Source organism: Mchenga conophoros, linkage group LG3, assembly GCF_057382185.1.
Source record: "Mchenga conophoros isolate Kocher_MC1m ecotype Shallow Benthic linkage group LG3, M_conophoros_male_GT1.1, whole genome shotgun sequence".
NCBI lineage: Eukaryota > Metazoa > Chordata > Actinopteri > Cichliformes > Cichlidae > Mchenga > Mchenga conophoros.
The window spans coordinates 13874568-13898204 of record NC_140528.1 but is presented as its reverse complement, the minus strand read 5'-3'; the positions used below and the strand labels follow the sequence as shown (position 1 = coordinate 13898204).

The 23637-nt window shown below is 41.2% G+C and overlaps 1 long non-coding RNA gene across 1 annotated transcript; it reads left to right on the top strand.

The window, feature by feature from the left end:
* Positions 1 to 894: 894 nt before the first annotated feature.
* Positions 895 to 22623, top strand: LOC146577345 (uncharacterized). The gene is made up of 3 exons (XR_014891649.1): positions 895 to 959; positions 18660 to 18789; positions 22457 to 22623. It is a non-coding gene; the product is annotated as an uncharacterized LOC146577345 (long non-coding RNA).
* The last annotated feature ends 1014 nt before the right edge of the window (positions 22624 to 23637 follow it).

Here is a 23637-nt window from a genome sequence, read left to right as displayed (position 1 = left end):
GGATAGAAAATCCATGTAACAGGGATTCATTTTATGTTAGAAAGCAGTGAGGGCGGAACTTTGGTGCTTGCTCCGGGGTTTCGGGGAGCAGTAAGTGGAGCCCACCTTCCGCTGCTTCCTCAGACACGTTCTGGAGGAAAGCAGAGACGCATCGTGTCTTCCTTACTCTGCTCTTCACCTGCTTTTACAGGTCGGTACACGGTGCTCGCACCGAAAATGTTGTTTATTGTCACCATGGTTACCCACGTTAACGTGAATGGGAGAGTTAAGGCGGTCCGCCAAAGTTATTTATATGTAAACACGGGAGAAAACCAGAGGAGTGTCCCGCGCGACCGCACCGCGAGCCCGCTCGTTAGGTGGAGCGCTCGTGAAGCAGAGTCAGTGCGCTCCTATGCTCTGTGCAAACGTGTTGTAATGCTCCAATCAAATCAGTTCTGTGAGATGTGAATGTTAATAGTTCTGTTAAAGTGACTGAGTAGATTAGCTAGTGTAACACAAGCACTCTGAGCAACTCTGTGTAGCTAACAGAGGCATTCATGGGTTGATTAAACAAGCTGTGTTTCATGATGCACTAAATAGTGATTTTGCCAGTAAATTACTGGAGGGAACAAATGTAATGTATTTACCAATGCTGTTATTGAATAGAACTGTTTAGCCAGTAAGACACTGCAGAAGACAATGTGATGTGTTTATTGATATGATAAAAGGATGTAGCTGTTATGGAAAGAAGTGTGAACTTGAGAAACTGAACCAGTTAAAAAGAGTATATTTCACTGATGTTGTGAAATAAGTAAATGTAATTGATGTGAATGAGGAACCAGCTGAACAGCATATTGAAAGCTCATGTTTAGTGTTTTATAGCATTTATTTGTGTGAAATAAATCAGACTCAGACACGTTCTGGAGGAAAGCAGAGACGCATCGTGTCTTCCTTACTCTGCTCTTCACCTGCTTTTACAGGTAACATATTTGTCATCGAGGTCTTCATCCTTGGGACCCGTAACATAGTAACTTCTTCATTGTTATACTTCTATAGTTTTCCCATTTTGTGAGCTGTGGATGTGGAAAGTGTCTCAGTGACACATCCACATGAAAACGGCGTTACCTTCGTTCATTTGCACGTCAAATGAACGAGCTGTTTGGACTTTAACGTCACAGCTGATGCTTCGATACTCGAACTCAAGAGTTCAGCTTCCACTCAGAGGTACAAGTACACACAGCAAAGATAAACGTGTACACAAGGTTGAACCCACAAGTGCACAGCTCCGACCAGAGATGGGCAGTAATCCGATTACTTTTTCCAAGAAACGAGTAAAGTGAGGGATTACTATTGCAAAAAAGGTAATTAGATTACTGTTACTTTCCCGTAAGCACGCTGCGTTACTGCGTTACTAAAACCGCAGCTGTGTGCAGATGAACAATGGATAATCTATCGAGTGTGGAGAGAGTGTGAGCGTGCAGCGTTTAAAGCGTGGAAGCACTGACCTTACTTTGAGTTTGACTCTGTAAAAAGTGACAGAAACATTAGCATCCGCTGTTCACTGCGTGGGAAGACAACATGCTCACTCACTATGTGTTAATGGGCATGCTTATTTATAACTTTGATAAAATGTCATAAAAATAATTCCATGCCAGCTCACCATTGGTGATCAGGTAGTTTCTGTTCCAGTTACAGTCCCATAAATCATGAAGCTTGCTGCCAGAAAAGCTTCAAATCTCCTTTGAAAGCTGTTTGTGGTCTTGATTGTGGGAGCTTCAGTTGTCTGACTCCAGCTGCCACACAGTGCTCACTGATATCATTTGCAAAAACCCCAGTGTGACAATATTTATCAGTGAAGCAGAAATCAGGACGTGACGACTTTTCTTTGAACATTTTCTAAGGCTAAGCTGTGCTTTCTACCACAGTTGGGAATTTCCTGGTTTACAACAAATTATTGTGTCAACACCGCATAAGATTTCAAACTACAGGAAAATCACTGGAGTTATAAGAGGCAGACAACGACACACACACCACATGCATGCTGTTGCTATTTATTGTGGATTAACCTGTCAAGGGCAAGAACAAAATAATTCTGCCTCAAATACAGGAAATCATAGCTTTCCTGTATTTCCTCCATTGTTGGCATGCTGGTTAGTGCTGTTGCTCCACAGTAAGAAGGTCCTGGGCTAAATTATCCATGAATGTAAACGGCTGTGTGTTTCTATCTGATAGACTGGTGAGCTGTCCAGGGTGTACCCTGCCTGGTAACCTATCACTTCAGGGTTATTTCCCAGCCCTGCTGCAACCAGGATAGAGATAGGAGGATGGTAGTTGTTGTAGACCCATTCAATTTCAATTGAAGGATTAAAATGTTCCAGGAGCTCAACTTACTCCATCTGAACATGTTTCAATCGTGTTTTATGAACACAACATGCAGGTTTACTGAATATGAAAAGGTTGTGTTGATTTAACTCAGTTGTTTAAGTTTCTGCCAAAGCAAAACCTTTGTGTGCAACCAGTGTCCACTATTGAATCAAGTAAATCCAACATGTTTTTGTCAGTGCAAAAGGAGTTACGGTGCCTGTATTCCTGCACAATATTGTCCCGGGAGGGAGGAAAACTTTCTGGTGAAGTTTTGGTTGATTTTTGGGTTTTGCTTGACACTAGGTTGATTTTATCAGTGAGGTTTGGATTGTTTTCTTTCTCTAAGAGAGAGAAAGATGGTTTTATGCTTGGACATGTTTGCAATGGGCCCCAGTATTTGTTACTTTATTAGTATTTTATTGGTTGCGTTTGTTTGTGCTTTTGTTACAGTGCACTGAGATAAGAACATCTGAGAGGTGTGATCCACCGCTGGTGATATTTTGGTATTTTGTGAGTTCCCGATTTAACAAATCAGCTCTTTAATCCAGACCTGAGAGGTTGAACTTTAAAGCGCTATAAAATATTCTTACTGGAAACAGTCGCAAAGTGTTTTTCTCCATGATTATAATGAGCTTGGGAGAAATTCACTTATATGGGACATTGATCACGTGAGAAGCCCTGAGCCTAAAAGGATTGCAGCGAGTCAATCCAGTCCAAAAACAAGGAACTGTTTCCTTTAAAATGATGACGTCATCTTGCTGGTGATGGAGGCTCGAATAGGCTGCGCGTGAGACTCCATTATCAGCAATATCTGGTATGAATGTGTGTGGATGTATGCATGTGACTGGACTGTGATGGACTGACGACTAAAAGTTTAACTGACTTGATACTGAGACAAAAACGGTGCCGACTTTAGGATTAGTGAATGTCCACAACAATTCACCCAGCCTGTAGAAGAAGGGTGGAGGTTTTGTCTTGCTTTGTTGTTGCAGGAGCAGAAGGATGACAGAGACTAAAGGGGGAGGCTGTAGCTTCACATGAGTGTGAGCTGCAGACTGAACCCTTTGGTTGCTAATGTTGAGTCACTGATGTTTGCATTAAGAAAATTGTTTTTTATTAGCTGTGTTTTAATTAAGGTATCACATTATATTGTTGGGAATGTTAAATGCTAAAGTGAAGAAAAGCTTTGATTTCACTCATGACTGAACATGTTATTATTAACCATAGCAGGCCACTGTAAAGAGTCAATTAGCTTTTATAGAGGAAAAAAAGGCCAAAAACTCTGTTAATACCTATGAATAACAGGGAATGATAGACTTGTCACATTCAAAATAGAGATATGTAATAACAAACACGGGTCCGTGTCATTTAGGTTCTCCATTGAAATAGTCAGTCATTTAGAAAAGTAGAATATATATATATATATATATATATATGTATATATGTGTGTATGTATATATGTATGTATGTATGTATGTATATATGTATGTATGTATGTATGTATATATGTATGTATGTATATATATATATATATATATATGTATGTATGTATGTATATATATATATATATGTCTCAACGCTGTTTCTCAATAATATTAAAAACCTAAAAACTATTGTTGTGGAAGATAGAAGTCACTGTGACAGCCCTCTGACTGTGGAGGACGTTTGTAATCCTATTTCTGCACTTAAGGCCAACAAATCTCCCGGCACAGATGGTTTAACTGCAGAGTTTTATGAATCATTTTCTAATCTCCTGGCTCCGTTCTTACTGCAGCTTTTCATAGGAAGTGTAGAGAATAACATCCTCCCTCCTACTCTTACTCAGGGTCTCATAACACTTATTCCAAAGCCAAACAAAGACTTACTTCTTATTGATAATTGGAGACCCATCTGTCTGCTCAATGATGACTATGAGATTAAGGCTTTAGTACTTGCTAACAGAATGAAAGAGTTCTTGGACACAATTATCGATGAGACACAATCAGGCTTTATGAGAAACAGACACCTTTCTAAGAACATGAGACTGGTTTTAGATCTACTTGATTACTCTGATTTGGTATCTGACTATAGCTTCATTCTCTCCCTGGATTTTTAAAAGGCTTTTGATACAATTGAACATCAATTTATTTTCCACTCTTTGGAAAAATTTGGCATTTTTCTGTAAAGCTATCAAAACCTTGTACACGAATGGCAATAGCTCAATTAAAATGATTAAGACTCCACCCCGAGATTTGACCTGTTATACAAGGAATCAGCACAGCTGATAAGGAGCTCATCATCAGCCAGCTAGCTGATGACACCACACTCTTCTTGAAGAATGCAAATCAAATCCGTCCAGCCCTTAGTGTTATTAGTGATTTCTCTGAGGCATGTTAATACTTTTAGCTATTTTATATCCATAAATCAATGGTGTGTCCAGCGGGGTGGCCTGGGGGGGCACAGGCCACCCCCCCAACCAGACTGGCCACCCCAGGTGCCACCCCAAAGGTAAAACAATAAAATTCAATCAAATATCAAATGTACGATTATGTTTTCACGGTGAAGCTCAGATATCCGAGTCTAAGTGAATGCAGCATCGGCTTCTGCGCTATGCGCATCACGTTAGCAAAGGTAGGTGAGCCAAGCACGAAGGACAACACTGCAGGAAACAATTTTTCGGTGAAAGAAAATGAGGACAGAATAAATGTCCCGGTAAGTAATATTAAGTTTGTTGAGTTTAGTAAACTTCAGTGAAATTAGAATCCCAAGGAAAAAAATAACACTTAAAGAATTTTTGCAGCCGTCGAATATTTCAGACAGTATGCTACTGAGGGCAGCTAACATAAGAGTTATGAGTTATAAGATGCAGGTCGATGTGTAAAAATAACTCAGTTGTTTGGTGGTGGCTATGGCAGGGCTTCCACAGAGGCCAGCAGGTGGATGAGGGAAGGGGAGGCAGGAGGAGAGCCCCGAGGCGGCCACCAGTCCGAGTGTCAGGTGAACTGAACTTCAGGTAAGAAGTTATGACCTGCAGTCTATCTGGGTCAGATATAAACTAAGTTTAGGTGGAGTTTATTTTCGTTGTGCTGACTTTTTACCCTCAGTTGCAATAACTCGTACTGCGTTCTAGCCAGCTTGATGGAGTTTTTATACAGCTGGGTGGGTGCTATGATGTTACTGATAGTGAACTTTATTTTATTCATGCCAACGGCTCCTTAAAAAAATGGAATGGTCCCTCATTCAGAGAAAATATTACACGTTTCGTATTGAGCTGAGAAGAGACGCAGTTTGTCCCGGACTTTAGCTAGAATGGAAAAAGACACAAAGCTGGAGTTATTCTGTCTTTACGCTGCACAGCTGCCTCTTCTTCTCTCATTCTCTCACCCTCTCTCTCCTGCTGCTACTTCAATCATGAAACTGATCAATGATCAGCTGATCGGCTTTTCTCTCTCATTTATTTATCGCCCACTTTGCTGGTCATGATGTCGGTTTGTGTATATGTGGTGAGAGGGAAACATGAAGATGAAACCAGGAGATGTCCTTACTGAATCATCAGAGCTGAACAGGTGATGGAGAAACAGGTTTACCTTTTAGGTCACATGAATGAGTTGAAGGGAAGTTATGAACTGTTTCTGAGAGACAAACAACACCAGGATCCTTTTCTATGTAGCTGACAGCTGGTAACTGTGCAGGGGTGGATCTAGCAAATTTTTGCCAGGGGGCAGGTAGGGCATTAACAGGGAAAGGGGGCACAAAGAAATACTTTTCTTTCTTATTCTCATTTAAAATATCTAGCTTTTATTAAATAATTATCTAAATCTTACAACCAAAGTTTTTATCTGACGTAAAATGTATAGAAATCATACATATACCAACAAAACTGTACATCACTGTCACAACAGCATTTGTTTTCATTCAAAGGCTTTATGGCTTTAATACCTGGTGGGCCGGTCTCTAGTCAAAATGCCCGATTTTCTGTACCGGTCCAGCCCTGCAGGTTAATACTGGCAGTGTCACCATGCCAGCTGACTGTATTTCATCATCAGCCAGTGCTGTTCTTTATCAATATTACCAAAGTTTACCATAAGGAAGCAAAGAAAGTATTTACTTGCTTTCAGGTTTTATTCAAATATTAGTCTTTTCAGTTGTTTCCCCACTTTTTCCCTGTTTCAAAATCAAACACCAGTTTGTGAGAAGATTATCTTCTTTTTTTAACAGGCAGATAAAGTTTTGCATTGGCATTGGCTAATTTGTCAATTGTTTGCTACAAATGTTCGTATTTTAATATTAAAAAATGTTTTTGCCCAAAACATATGTGCACTATATGTCAGTAAAAACACTGCAAATATTGCTGTCCTTGAATGCTGAGTAAACACTGACAAAGCACTGATTGTATCTCTTGTACTTTATCAACGCAGTATCTAAAAACTTTGCACCGGAGTGGTTAAAATCTCATTCTAATAAGAGTTAAAAGCGCATTCGGTTATTAGGTTTACAGGATTATTGAATTATGGTTAATGGTTGGTAGAATTTTTTTTTAAACATTATCTGCCAATTACATCTGCCACCCTTCTCCAAATCTGTGCCCCTACCTGGCCCCCCCAACAAAAATTTTCTAGACACGCCACTGCCATGAATGTAAGTTTATTAATAAAACACCATATTTCTGCCGTTTTATAAGGATATGAATTGTACATACAATCAATTTCAGACTCAACCAACAAAAAGCCTCTCAGAACATTATTTATATTGTAACAGTTGCTATTGTAATGCAGTGTATCACCACATGGCGGCGCCTCCTGTCTCACAACTGGTGTCACCCCCTTTTTGTTCTTCTTCGCACTCCTCCTGTAATGGATGCTCCCGTGTGTACGCGGACTAGTGTGCTCTTTAGTAATGTGTGGTAGAGGTAGCTCTTTTATTTTTGATATTGTAAATAAATGAGTACTTTTTGGAAAGTCAGAAGCTGTTGCTCATTCGCTATCCACCTGCACACCTCCGCGGCTGGCTTCATCTCCACTGCACGTTACAACTGGCGCCCGAACTTTTTCCCCTTGGACTTCAGACGATTTTTGCATCCCGCCGAGTAGAGCTGGGCGATATATCGAGTTTTTAAAACATATCGATATATTTTTATACGAGATATAAGATGTGACAATATCCTTTATATCGATATAGTCTATGTTACGTTATAACTATAGTTGTGGAGCCGCAAGTTTGCCTCTCTTTCGTCCACTTTTGTCTCTACGCAACGTTACTCCGCCTCGCCTTCACTGAAGACAACTCCCCCTCCTCCCCCATTGCTTCACGTGCAGGCAGCGACAAGATGGACACGGCAAATCTCCGTTAACGAGTTACTGCGCATCGACCAGTGAGTGGGGCTGGACGGCGTCAACGTGTTAACGAGCTAACCACGCTAACCCTAAAATCCTTGCATTTTCTCAAAAGTTGACAGCGCACCTTATGTATGAATTCTGGTTGTGTTTGATGGCCGTGAACCGATTTTATGTGGTACACAGCGCTCAGCAATCTGTCAAAAATGTTTTATTACGACTTTGGTAAACTACGGTGCTGCACCGCTTGATAGTTTGTCGGCGCATTACGGCTACCGAGGAGCCTTCGCGGAGTGATACGTACTGTGCTTCAACGTAATATTACCCTACTGTGTATAAGGACCATAAATGGCACCTGTTCAGAGACGTGGTTACGAAGAGGATTTCAAACTCAATGCTGTCAGTCACAGAGTAGAAGTTGGGAACAGAGCAGCTGTGAAATCTGTCTTTGTTACTATGCTCAGCGTCTTTTAGTTTACATTTTGACTGCACAATTGTGAGCTTTTTGTTATGCACAAAAACAACATTGTTTTCTTTTATTTATGGAGCATTATTATTTAATAAATGCTCATAATTTATTTTTGAGTAAATTTTATGTACATCTGCTCTATGTTAATAAAAGTGCCTGTGTGACATCTGGGACACAGCTTTGACTAAGAACTCTCATTTTGTTCTTACTTTATGGCTTTTAAAAAAAAATATCGAGATATGAATTTTGGGTCATATCGCCCAGCCCTACCGCCGAGGATTCTTCTCTTCTAGCACGTGAACTGTCTCGGAAATCCCCCCAGTTTTGCGGACGCTCAGACGTTTTCTCCAGCCATGGCCGCAGCCTCAGCTCAGGTGGGACCCGACTAATTTCTGGATACCGTGGTGTGCCGCTGCTCCGCTTAGGAGAAAGAAAAAGAGAGAAGCTGACTCCGCGACGCGAATGGACTCCGTGGATTTGTTATTTGTTGTTGGTTTCGTCTTCTAAGGATTAATTCTTCTGTGGAGAGCCTGGACATGAACATTTCTGCTGGCTTTTCATTCCCCTTTCCCTCTGCTGAGACTGACTGTAGCACATGTAAGTGATAGCTTGGCCGACTACAACCGTTGGTGCTGGTCTTCGGCTCAGTATAACGAAACGACTTAAAACTAATCTTGCATTGAGCTCTAGTGTTGCAGACATGCTATTGTAATAACATGGTTCTGATCACTCCAGTCTAATTTCAGTTGTTGGGCGAAATTTTATATGTGGTTTTTCTAAATTTAATCTTGAACGCATTTTTGCAGTTTTGTCTTTCTAGTCTGACCTAACTGACTCTTTTACTGCTATATCAATAACTGCGCTGTGCCCTGGAGCGGCTTAATTTTTTTGAAATCGCAATGGCACACTGCCCAGACGACTCTGACTCAGACATGGAACTTACCTCGTTACCTATGATAGGTTTGTAGCTTGAACCCATCCGCTGGAACGTTGGAGACAATATAATTACACTGCAAAGCAAGACACAAGTAGGCAAGCTTCTTCATGTTTCTCGTGCACGGGAGAAAACCGGACAAAGCGCCGTCCCTTCGCTTAACCCCAGTTGCTCTCGTCCGTTCTCCCGTACCACTGTTCTTTTATTGAGGTTACATGAATATGCATAAGTTCATTAACATATGACGTCTACATACAAACAAAGAGTACCTTGCCTGTGTATGTGGGTGTGTGTGTGTATGTGGGTGTGTGATTTGTGTGTGTGTGAGAGATCTGTGTGGGGTCAAGATGTGACCCTGTGTAGACTCTGGTGCTAGCTGGTGCCAGGACGTCTGGGTCCATCTAACAAAAGGCTCTTATACTTAAACAGATATACGTGTGCTTGCTATACCATAAATCAAAGATAAACTCTCCTAGGGAGTGTGATCCATGCCAGGACACTGTGCAGAGGAATGTATGCACCCCCCTCTACACAGAGTTAATACAGACCTCTTTTAGGATGAGACATCCTTTCAATCTACCAATGATTATATACTTCTAAGCATATATGAGTAAATGTTTCTAAGCATAAATGACAATCAACAATACAAAATCTAACATTCCCCCCTTATTGACGTTTATGCTTGAAAAGTCCCCAGTTACGAATACCTCATGTCTGACAGGTTCAATGCAAACATTGTTATATTCAGCATATGTCAAATCACCCTAAATTACTGAAAAAATACACAGTTTAACAAATGTAACCAGACCGAAAAGCAGCGCACATTTCGGTGCTTTATTTCGGTGCTTTTTTTTCCTGAGCTGTGATACACTTCTAGCCAATCATTTTACGTTTCCGAGGATAGTAGGCGGGTCCAGGTACGTACGTTCTTTTATGCAGAGCTACAGATTAAAAATGCCCAAGGCAAAGCGGTCAAAAGTCTGGCTGTACTTCACAGCAAAATATGCAAACTCAGCAGCAACAAGTGCTTTAAGCTGATACTGTGATACTGTCAAAGGAAGTAACACCTCGAATCCGATGAAACACCTGGCGACGCATAGCGTTTTTTTTTTTTAAAAGCCGAGAAATGCGCCGTATTGGATGGCAGCAGCAGCCGTTCTTCTCTGCGTGAGTAGCTTAATGTTGTTCGTGTGTAATTTACATTGAGTAGGCTAACCACGTTATTACATTAATGCATGTAAGGTGAACTAGCAAACATCATCATAGCTACATGCGGCTGTCTTCTTGTTTGATGGCAGATGCTCCCTTCACCCTGGCCAAAAAAGCTAAAACGACCAAAGAAAAAGTGGAAAACAGCTAAATATGAGAGGTTTTTGGACAAAGTTTGTATTTTTTCCATTGTTTAAGCACTGCTTCCAGCTAAGAGTGATACCATATATGCCCCATAGCTGCAGAAAAGGCTAACATTGTTATCTTTTTACAAAAAACCAGCTGAATATGAGAGGTTTTTGGACCAATTTTGTGTTCTCCATTCTTTAAGCACCGGTTCGAGCACCGTTTGAGCACCGGCACCGTTTCAAAAGTACCGATTTGGCACCGGTATTGGATAAAACCTAAACGATACCCATCCCTAGTTATCCCATTCAGTGATCTCATCTCATGGCAAACTGCATCCTACAAGCAAACAAAGAAATTGTTAATTTAATAGTGAAAATAAGAAAGTAACATTTTCAAAACCATCTCAGCTTGGTGGTGTTTTCTCTGGGTGTGCAAATCACATGTCTCTCTGCAGAGTGGTTTGAGTTCTGCAGGGCGTCATGAATGTCTCTTCCAGTTGTTTCCATCACTGTCCATAGGACCAGAGTCCGAATGTATGTAGAATAAACATTCAAACATACTAGTTAGTTTTGTTGTTTGTCAACATGGGTCTCAGCTATTTCCAAAGCTGCAGACCTCTCAGCACTCTAGTTTTATGGCCTCTACCAACCCCCATCACCTCATTCAAGCCTTCGTCCTGTGAGGGGGATATTTATGACTCCTTCATTGTCCACGCTCTGCAGAGAAACACCTCTGTGGAAAGGGTGCAGGGTTCCGTTATCTTACTGCTGTTGTGATCCCAGCAGTCTTCAGGGTATCATCGTATTCACAGTACAGTGGCACAGCATTAGGTGATGTTCATAGGAAACTGCTGTCATCACCACCATAGCTTCTGGTTCCTGTGCTTTTCACAGAATCATGATGTCATCCTCGAACTCCTTCTGCGCTGTCGATGGAGCCTGGCACGCTCCCGTCATCCCTCGAGTTTTCCTGTCCCAACGCTGCTGAAGATGATCTCTGATCCTCTTGAAGTCTCTCTCCTGGCCTCAGCTCCCATCCTGTGGACGATCCTCTCAGGCACTCCTTCTCGTCATGGATAGTCCTGATTTTGGGCCTGCTGGATCTGTCTCAAAACACTCAGCTTCTCTGCCTTCCTCCTGGTTCAGCTGATTCAGCTGTCACGCCTGGCACTTGGTTGCCCTAGAGTTGATCAGAGGCTGGAGGTTGAAGTGCGAGCTTACCCTACGGGGGCTCAATCAGCACTCCCCCCTCACCACCGAAACAACCAAGTGTGAGATTTCTCTATTGTGCTGTCTTGAGGGTGCTGGGGTTTCCTGGGACCTCGACCTCTTTGCAGTGGCTCTGATAAATCCAGGAGGGTCTCTCCGCTATTTTGCAGGCAGTTTCATGGTCCTTGCTGTGGCTCCAAGGTCTGATCTCATGCTGGGCCCCAAACAGCTTGACCTTTGTCCTCAACCACTGCCTGGGCTATGCCTGGAATGTTTCTCGCTTCTCACTGCTGCACCTGTATTTCAGAAAGACTTCTATTTGGAGAGCATGTCAACAATCATCAAACCACATTCTTTAGTTCAGTGAACTTCACTAATAGGCCATCAAAGCCTCATCTGAACATGGGTGCACCACTTGCATAGATTTAATACTTGTAAATAAACAGCTAATCACACAAATCACTGCAACAATAATAGTAAACATTGTTTAATGTTAATTCTGGACCCCACTTCTTGACGCATGGACAACCATGCGTCAACTCACCAAACCAGGATCCCTGTCTTAAAAACTGGCTCCACCAGGAGCCTGCATACAATAAAATCAACTTCACTCTTATAAACAATATATCAGAAGAGTAATAAGCATTCAACATCAGCAAGACAAGTGTCATGTGCAGGTTTTCTCAAATCGGGAAACTACAATTATTTCCCTAATTTGCCTCAGACATGGATCATCCCATGTGCTCAGTTAACATTAATGTAATCAGTGACTTCTCTTAAGCAAAGTCACTCCACTCATATATCCCTATGGGCTCAAAGTGGCCAGCTAAGAGCCCATATTCAACTTTCCCAGAAACACAGTAACCTCATATTTGTTTTACTCATGTCACTTGTCCGCTTCTGCCGAATCCTCCACAGCATTCTCAAAGAAACAAACATTAGCAATACACATTGACTGTGGTCAGACGGAGGTCAGACACAGGTCAACAGGTTCCAGAGGTACCATAAAAACACCATAAAGGTAGCCAACCCTAGCTGTGGAAAGAATGACAGTCACATATAAACCCAGAAATCCTGTAGTAGGAAAACATTAACTAATCCTCTTATAAATCACATGATCAAACACATGATTAATCATCTGCTGTAAAAAGAAATGTAAATGTTAGCGCTGCGCAGGTGTGTACACTTTCTCACAGTAATGTCTGTGAGCAACACAAGTTAGTGAATGACACACACATAGTAAATTCACAGACAGAAAAAATGGCATTTAAAAGATTAAATCGTCATGCAACTGCGAATGTTGCTGTCATCTTTCTGCTCCTGTAACAAAAAAAACACATAAATTCATCCACCTTTTTGTCCTGTCTAGGTGGAGGTTAACCTTGAGTCGTGGTCATGTCCTGTCAGCTTTTACCAGTCAGTCAGTTTGTTCTTTATTTCCATTCATTCATTCATTCTTTGCTGATAGTGGAACCTGTCGTCGCATTTAGTTTCCACTTCCAGCAAAATGACGTCATTTCAAAAAGAAAAAGAACTTCTAGATCGGATTACCTTGCTGAATCCGGTTTAGGCTGGGACATTCATTTAATAATTGGCCCAAATAAGTGGCTTTCTCCTGAGCCCATTTTAATGTGGAGAAACCTCACTTGTAACGGCGTTCTCGACAGGTCGTATAGCACTTTTAATTTCTGACGTGCAGATCTGCTTAAAGAAAAGAAATAGACAAACAAAATCAGTGCCTGTTCAAAAGATAAAATGAAAAATAACAGATTATCAAACAAAACTTTCAGTGCACTGTGAAAGTATCAAAATAAAAAGGCCTTGTTAAGTCATGACACAAACTCCTCATCTCAGGAGGGTAAATCATACCATTAGCATGGTTCATCATACCATCATACTAATCGGCAGGCTCGACTTCACAACAGAAGAAAAATCATCAGCTAGATTCACTCCAAGCCAACCATCAGCTGCACAACACACAACATAACCCTAATGTCTTATTAGCTATGAGTTTAATCACCAGGTCTGTGCTCTTCACTCATTTAGGCCACAGATCTATTGTATTCAATTTTCCTTTTCCCTTCATCATAAAACATGTGACATGCTGTCATGCACTTCATAAAAGAAGTTTGTTCTGACGTATTCAGAGTTGTGTATCTAGATACAGAATTCACTCGCACATCAAAGCAGGAAACTCAGTGTTTTAGAGTCTCCACTCAACACAACAACTCCAACACATCTCATTCACTCGTGCTAGAATTCAGTCACCTTTCATTAATCTAAAACCGATCAACTAATTTGCATATCAGCTATTAACCCACTAAGTTGACAGGACAACAGGAAAGCATGTTCAAAATAGTATCACAAAAGACAATTCCCCTCATACAGTAAATCACTTGCTGCATCAATCAAGCAGGAAGCTTCTCCCAATTTACCATTTTAACACTAAATTTATTGTCTGATCACTGGTTAGTCAAACCAGGATCTTTTTTTTCCCCACAAAGGTTAAATTGTTGTCCTGCAACCTAGAGAGTCAAATTTTTTTTTTTTTTTTTTTAAGGATAAATTCAGTATTTGATAACAAGTGTCTGCTAAATTGACACTATTTTACACTGATGAATGATAACAAGCTAATTTTCATTGCATGGGTGTTTGTGTTATTAGGCAGGTCTAATGCATGTCTGTGGAGCTGCATCTCCAGCAGAGCATGTTCTTAAAAGCTGCCTTTCCTACACACTTCTCTGCTATTATTTAAGCATTTCTTAACTAATGTGCTATGAGTCTTCATGAGTCATTTTGTGTTTGGAATTGTTAGTAGGGTTAATGCATGTTCTGCTTGTTTGTGTGATTTTGTATGTTTCTATTTGTTTCAGACTCCTTCACAATTTTCCCACTTAAGCAGTCAGTTTTCTTTTCCCCAGGTTTGCTAACCCAAATTTTGATTTCCCACATTTAATAACAGCATTCCTCTGTGTTTCCACTTACTCTCACTCTGTTGTCATCTCACTCTTTCAACAGTCCACAGCCGGCAGTTCTCCTTCAGCTTTGTCCTGTGTTCCACTGTCTCTTCTTGCCATTTTACTCCACAGGTGGCAAATGTCAAACTCCAACAGTCTCCTCAGTTCTCCTCAAAAGTTTTCTTCACATGCATAGTGAAGTTGCAGCTTGTTGGAAACACAGTGCCATTCATCCGATCAGTCAGGATGATGGGTTTACTCTTCTTCTCTGGTGCTGTTTGTCCACATTGCTGCTGCTCGCTGGGACTTTTTGTTCAGGACTTTGCTGCTGTCTCTTTATCTGCCATGTTATTGCTCTTTGGAGCTGCATTCCTTGTCTTCAGGGAGGTGTGAGCTTGCTTGTGAGGTTGAGAAACACATGGTGCTGTAAATAAGTCAGCCAGAAACTTGGCCTGAACGTTTCCAATGATGTTAAACTATAACTTTCTTCCGACCGCTGCATGTGGAAAATTGATTCAGGTCTGCTTTTCACCTGAAAGTGACAAACTAAGACATGTTCATTATTATCATCACTGCTTAATCAACACATCTCTCTCCCTCTCTCTCTCTCTGTGTTTGTGTGAACAATCCTTTCTTAAAAGCAGAAAATGACATTGTAGTTGTTTTTCGGCTGATCAACACGAAACCTTTTTCCTATGATTATTTTTTTTCGTCTACAATGTAATTTGTCTCTTTTTCACTCTTTTTTTTTTTCCTTTACAATAGCTTGTGATCCGCAAAATCACCGCTCTCACTCACAATCAGAGGCAATTACTTTTGCACAGTGCACAAAAACACTGTGATGTCAGACACATTCACACTCACTTTGTCATCTGCATAAATAAATCATATGGCTGGAGATATGTGCCATGATGATCCATAGGCATGATCACATGTTTATTTAATTATTTTCAACCCAACAAAACAAATAAACAAAAACATGATGCTGATGCTATGAACACTCCACACACAAGAGTCAAGATGCAGGAAAACTGCTCATGGAAACGCTGCACACTCCAGTTATCATATGTCTGTGAAGGTTCTCAGTCATCCAGGTCATCGTAGTCAAAGGAGCTTGCAAAGAAAAGCGTCTGGACTTCTTTAAGTTGCTTGAAGACGTTTCACCTCTCATCCGAGAAGCTTCTTCAGTTCTAAGGTCAAATGGTGGAGAGTCCCAGATATAAACCTAGTGGGAGTGACCCCCCACAGAGGGACAAAAGGACCCCCTGATGATCCTCTAATCGCCTGAGCCAAGGTGTGAAATTGGGTGTGGGACCCAATCAGCCAGAGTTTCGGGTGTGTTAACACACACCCAGGAGTTGTTTGCTCAAACACTCTAAGAAATATCTGTGCTGTTAACACAGTTTCATGCTTCAAGAGACACTCTTTAAAGCCTCGTGCTTTGGCACAAACAGCTGGCTTTTCTTTTTCCCTCTTTTCAATGGCTTCCATCGTCAGCACTACATCAACGAAGAGGCCATCATCTGGTTTTCCAAAATGTCCAAAGATTTTCTGGAGGGCATCATGCTTGGCCCACCACCATGTCTCACCTATTGGACTGAGGCGTCTGTGTCTTGTGTTTTCGGTTTGTTTCTCCCACAGATTAACCCTGTGATAGGACTCCTTGATGAACACAGCTATGTCATTAAGTAAATTAAAGAGTGATCCACTTTCAATGACACTTTGTGTTATTATTTATTACTAGAGCTACACTAATAAAGCAAAGAGGAGGGGGAAGTAATAAATATGAAATAATGTATTTATGATGATTCCATTTGTTTCACTATCCACTCTGTGCAGGGCAAAGCTTATTACATGTTTAAACTGTAGAGATACAATCATTTTACTGCTGTAACATCCAAATGTTGTCTTATTTAAAATATAAATCTAATATAATCTGCTTCTTAATGTATGTTCTTTAAAATACAGCGTGTGTTTTTAATATATTATAATTATAATAATGCATAATTATGTGGACATGCATATTAGATCGTTTTTAGTGAAATATAATCCCTCCAGAAAGGCAGGAAAAGCCCGGAAACTTACTTTAAAACTAAATATGTTCCCTAAAACGGTGACAGAGCTACAGACCCATGACAGCCTTACAGAGCCAGCAGCTGTGACCAGCACTATCTGTGCAGTTAATAAAAGAACAGGTAATGTTTGTCGCGCTGTTGCACACACAGCACACTCGTTTGTTTCAGTTCGTCAGTTGCAACAAGACAGCTTACCAACGTGTATGTAATAAGCTAATACTCCTGGGTGCTACACACTACAGTGTGCGCTGTACACCTACTTACTGGTTGTGTCGCATCAGTCTGTGTCTCTGAGTTAACTTGTGTTTCTCCTACAGCTCCGGATTGCTAAAAATGCGCGTGCTCTTTGTGAGCTCGTTCCCGGCTCGTAACCAGCGCGTTCTGCCGTCAAGGGCGACCATTGGTTAAATGTGATCATGTGACTGATGCAAGCCAGATCCTTTTATTTAGCAAAACTGTGATTAATAGTTAAATATTATTGTTGAGGGGCACAGACAGGACTCCGCACGCACACACACATTAAAAAAATAATAATAATAATTTTTAAAAAAAAAGTTGCCTCAACAAAAGGGCACCTTGGGCACCCATCAGGAAAGGGGCGGGTGCTCAAGCCCCTCTAGCCCCCCCCTCTGCACGTGCCTGCTGTTAGGTTAATTGTGCTGATCCTCGGGTTGGGGGATTTGTGTTTGTACTGGAGCGCAAAATTCAAACCAATGGAAGATGGACAACAAAAGTTCAAAGCCATCAGGTGCTCAGGTTAGAAAAAAGAGAAAAGATGCAGGTAAGCAGACGTGTGATTGGATAATGGCAGCTCATCCTGAACCAATCAGACTAAACTCCAAACAATACATTATGTTACAGATTTTAATATTAATTAGTCATTGTTACTTGTTGATTTGTCCTTTTCTCATTGTGTGACGAATTATGACAACTGTTTGGTAGCTGTTATTGTCTCTCTCTCTCTCTTCATGTGTGTTTCTCTGGTGAAACAATAGTTTTGTGTTAATGTTAGGGCTGCACGATTTTGCATAAAATGAGAATCATGATTTTTTGGCTTAGAATTGAGATCATGATTCTCTCATAACAATAAATAAACATAAAACAACAAATGTCTCACGTTTTGTTGTTGCAGCAAAATGTTGTCCTGCTTGAAATTCCGTCTCCACCGTTGCTCGACGCTGTGTGTACAGAGCAGGTAGTGCAACAATAGAAAAATAGTTGTGGGACGGCACTGTGTAGCGTTTGTCTAGGGTGTTGATCGTTTTCCTAAATCCCTCGTTTTGCACAGTGTTGATGGAGCCATATCTTTGGTCAGGTGATAAGTGATAGCCTCCGTAATGTCTTTGTGCCTGCGGGAGTTCGACGTGTATAGGGAAGCGCTGTATAAGGTTCCCGTTATTGATGTTTGGGTGGTTGACCGGGACGGATTTTCTCCTGTCACTTTCTCGTCATCCCTGACGTGATCTCCGTTGTTGTTTCCCTGCTAATTTTAGCATCACACGGCACAGCTTCTGTATCACGTGGTATAAGGCTCCGCCCTTGTCATTTGTTGAGCAGGAAGAGTGAGCGCTTGTTTTCATGCAGAGTACGTCCCGGATCAAAATGTGAAGTTTTACAAATCACCACTTCTTTAGTGAATATCATTTCAGTCTCAGACAATCTCGTTTCTCTTACAGAGGTTGAATGCACCTTCTGCGGATGGCGGTACCACACAGTGTGCGTGGACTTCCCCTGCACAGAAGGCAACTACAAATGCTGTGAATGCTAAATAAAGAGAAACAAATGATCCCTGTTGTCTTTGCTTGATGATTGGTTTGAGTCTTGACAATCCACATTGCTGGCGTTGCATCTTTCAATGCCAGCAATGGCAGGTATCAGTGCTCAAACCTTTTGTGTTTGTTTCCAACAAGTTGCCCACCTCGGGAAACAAAAATGTGTTCTTTTACTTGTCAGATGAACATATGAGACACTTTGACTCTTCAGTGCAGTGTGGAGCCTAACAAAGATCTGTTTTGTGTCCCAGCTGATCAGCAGGAGGAGGAGAGTCTGACGGAGCAGGAGGAGGAGAGTCTGACGGAGCAGCAGAGGAACATTTTCAGCTCCTTGGACTCAGCTCAGCCACTACAGAGGAAACGATGAGCTCAACACAGAAGGTGACAGACAGAGCAGGACCATATGACCAAAGATATTTATCACCATATACATTTGAACATTTGCCATAACGATGTAGCTGACGATAGAATTGACACCAGACAAAATACTTTACAGCTGCACAACTTTATTAAAAACCCATCAATGTATTTTCACTGAAACAAGCAGCTGTTGTTTATGTGCATTAAAGTTATATAAAAATGTAACAGTGCAAATGCAAATTCCTCGCTGACAGTTTAACCAAAAGGCGTTTCCAGTGGAAACTGGCCGACACATCCTGAGCATAACCATGTATAATATCCACTAAACTTCAGAAGAGGTTATACAGTTGTGGCCAAAAGCTTTGAGAATTGCATAAATATTGGAACCTGGAGAAGTTGCTGCTTAAGTTTTTATAATAGCATTTTGCCTGCACTCCAGAATGTTATGAGGAGTGATCAGATGAACTGCATCGTCCTTCTTTGCCATGAAAACGAACTTAATCCCCAAAAAGCCTTACCGCTGCATTTCATTGCTGTCATCAAAGGACCTGCTGAGACCATTTCAGTGATCGTCTTCTTAACTCAGGTGAGAATGTTGGCGAGCACGAGGCTGGAGATCATCATGGCTGTATCCCAATTCAGGTTCTGCAGCTTTAAAGTCCTCAAGGGCCGCGTACTCAAAGACCGCTAAGGCCGAAGTGCGAGGCTCGTAGGCTCGTGAAATGGGACGTCTAGCCTCCATCGCGCTGCCCAGGTTGCCTAGCAACCATGATACTAACAGCTGGAAACGTTTCATACAGCTTTGTTTGACAGAAATGAAGGAGAACATATTTAGTTCATTTGTTTCTACATGAGCTCTGTGTGATTTGATGAGTATCTGAGGCTGAGACCACAGGACTGTGAAACATGATTGTTGGGCTTCATTTCTGTGCTGAATAGTCGTTTAAGATTAGCTGTAAATAACAATTAGCTGATGTTGTTCATGAGACTAAAGTCATCTCACTGTGGTAATGTAAATATAATATGGCCAATATTATAGTTATTATATTAATCACTTCACTCACAGACAAGTATCTGTGACAGTGTGTATACAGATGTATCATATTTAATAGACAAATATTGTTCCTTCAGTATGTTGGCATTATTACATTTGGCTCAATGCTTACATATATGTGTAAAAAGCAAATGTAGGAGCTGTGATAACTGTGTCTGATAGAATGAAGAGTAGACTGATATATGAAATATTCCTTTATTGGGTGAGAAAATCAGACCATGTCATAACTGCTTTAAGTCACACAGAATAGATATCAGAGCCTTAAACAGGCTGACTTCTGCTAAATGGGTCAAACTGGGCAGAAAGTCTACAAACACATAACATCCTTATAGAATATGATGTAACACTATAGATCAACTTAGCTCAGAATATATAAAGCATATAAACAGTTACAGCAATATGATGCAACAAACACAGCAGCTACTGATCCAAAATACTCAAAGCTTCATAGAACTGAAACAAACATTTATTTTTAGCTCCATTCTGCTGCTGATACAGACTTTAGGTTTCTGAACATTAAATTTATTGCTGCCTTTCATAGTGTGTAACTTGAAGGCCCTGAGTACTTTCTCCCACACTGAAAACACTGGGATGATCACATTATTTGAACATTACCTAATAAGACTGATTCAGCACAGACAGTTATGTTAAACTTTCCTAGCAGTCCTTCACAAACAGGGAACAGTCTGTCTATTCTCTCCATCTGTCAGCTGCTGCTGGCTCTTCCTCTTCCTCACACACTGCTGAGTTTGTCCTGGTGGATCATCAGGGCTGCAAAGCCTCACAGATGATGTGCAGCAGTGGCTCCCTCAGTCTGTCCTCACTCTGGACACTTGCAGTCGTCACACATGGAAATCAAATGTGTGATAAGCTGCAGGATTCAAACACAAGTGTAACTTATAAACACATGTTCATACTTTTATTCTACAATCAGAGAGAAAGAAACAGAGAGAGATTGCAGGACAGACAGACAGGTGACAGTCTCAGGTGTACACACTGCTACACAACAGCACCAGAGAAGCAGGATTTAGTGTTTGTGTTATTACGAGTGTAAACAAGAGTTCCAGATGGTGCAGTGGACACATGTGTGACTGCTGTGATTAAAGCATCTTTCTTTCAGCTTAACGAGTGAACCGTCAGCTCGTTCAAACACACGTTAAAGTGCGTTTGGCTCGACACCACCGAACAGAGGCAGCAATATAACACAGCTCACATTAACAGTGCAGTGGATCCTGCTTGTGCCGTGATGTTCAGGACTGCAAACCGAGCAGCATCAGCTTGTTGTGTTTGTGGATATATGACTGACTTTAATTATCCACAAAATCATCACATTCTCTGTCAGATTAAGGTCGACTATTGAACAGCGTATATTTTAAAGGCTTTAAAACCAAGTTAACGCTGAAAGTACAAACATCACTAATGTCACATAACTCTGCCGACAATGGCTATGAAATGCTCTTTGTGTATCACTTCTTCATTATGAAAGATGTCATTAATGCACTAGTAACACACACCACATTTATTCTGCTCAGCTGCAGTATCCAGATGAAATACATCATCATATTACAGTTTTCAACAAGCTGCAATTTAGTAAATGCTCGAGTTAAAAGTAACGTTTTGTAAAACTGTTACATTTAGAGCAACTTTTAAGTGGAATAAGTTGCCTTAAAAAATTAGAGAATTATTCAAAACTTCAATGAAGACTTAAAATAAGAAATAGTGTGTGTGTGTGTGTGTGTGTGTGTGTGTGTGTGTGTGTGTGTGTGTGTGTGTGTGTGTGTGAATTCTTTGAATCTTTGGGCTGAAGGAAGGACAATACTCGGTGTATAAATGCTCAATCAACAATCATTTATTTCCATACAATTCAACAGTCAGAGCATTACAACGTCCGGACGGGAGAGATGCTACCAGAGGGTCAGGCACATGTCTCAAAATGGTGACGGGTTGCTCAGCTTTTTATAGTCTCTAGTGGCCCCCAGCTAGTCGTAAAAGCCAAAACATCACATTTTTTCTCTGTTACAGCGCCTAAGTTATGACCTCGGCAGTTGTTTCTCTGCTTTCTGTAAGGTGGGGGTGTGGAATGTGGTCTATCTATCTCCCCTGTCTTTAGACACAGTCTCCTGCTTACAACCTTCTCTTCATGATTCAACAATTAAGCATGTCAAGAAAACAGTGTAACACATTCCCAGCAGATCAAGGATACAGAGTGATGCACATTTATCTAATGAACTAATATGTGAATATGTTCTGTTAACTCAAAAGTATAATGAGAACTACACTACATACAGCTCACACACTCTATATTAAAGGGTATAATGTGATCTACAGCAGTATTCTAATTCAACTACTTTGATTACATATATAAGGTAACATATAATAACAGAATAATCTAATAGTACACAATCAGGAGGGATGGGCATGATTTTAGTGTTTGAACAGTCATGAATTATCTTTAACAGCAGGTTGGATGTAATGTGTTAAAACTACCAGCAGGTGGGGATAAGAGACCTTTAAGGTGTTTGGTGCCACGCTCCACCTTCAGGTTTAAAACTAGTGTTAATGGAGTTTGAAGGTTGAGTTTGTTCCACGACTGCATTTCACTCACTGCCTCTGTTTGTATCTCTGTCACTGCAGGACCAACATGGAGCCAGAAGTCAGCGCTCTCAGGAGGCCGACAAACCTCACAGAAGAAAGGGAGAGAAAAAACACACCTGTGACGAGTGTGGGAAGGGTTTTACTGTGAGGGCTTCACTAAAACGGCATCAGGTCATCCACACTGGAGAGAGACCGTTCAGCTGTGACTTGTGTGGAAAGTCTTTTTCCTTCAAGGGTTCCCTAAAAAAACACCAACTCATCCACAGTGGAGTTAAAGCGTACAGCTGTGATCAGTGTGGCAGAGCTTTTACTCACAGTAGCAACTTACAGAGGCATCTAGTTACCCACTCTGGAATTAAGCCATACAGCTGTGACGAGTGTGGGAAGGAGTTTACTGAGAAGGCTAAACTAAAACAGCATCAGGTCATCCACACTGGAGAGAGACCGTTCAGCTGTGACTTGTGTGGAAAGTCTTTTTCCTTGAAGGGTTCCCTAAAAACACACCAACTCATCCACAGTGGAGTTAAAGCGTACAGCTGTGATCAGTGTGGCAGAGCTTTTACTCACAGTAGCAACTTACAGAGGCATCTAGTTACCCACTCTGGAATTAAGCCATACAGCTGTGATCAGTGTGGCAGAGCTTTTACTCACAGTAGAAACTTACAGAGTCATCTAGTTACCCACTCTGGAATTAAGCCATACAGCTGTGACGAGTGTGGGATGGAGTTTACTCTGAAGGCTTCACTAAAACAGCATCAGGTCATCCACACTGGAGAGAGACCGTTCAGCTGTGACTTGTGTGGAAAGTCTTTTTCCTTGAAGGGTTCCCTAAAAACACACCAACTCATCCACAATGGAGTTAAAGCGTACAGCTGTGATCAGTGTGGCAGAGCTTTTACTCGCAGTAGCAGCTTGCAGAGTCATCTAGTTACCCACTCTGGAATTAAGCCATACAGCTGTGACATCTGTGGAAAAACTTTCAGCCAGAGAGGGTACCGAAATACACACCTACGCATTCACACCAGACATGATGTGTACTGCTGTGAACAGTGTGGCAAATACTTTACAAAATACGCACACTTACAACAACACATATTTACCCACACTGAGGAGAGACCTTATCGATGTGACCTGTGTGAGAAGACTTTTAAATGTCCACATCACTTGAGACGACACCAACAGATCCACACCAGAAAGAGACTCTACAAGTGCAGCTACTG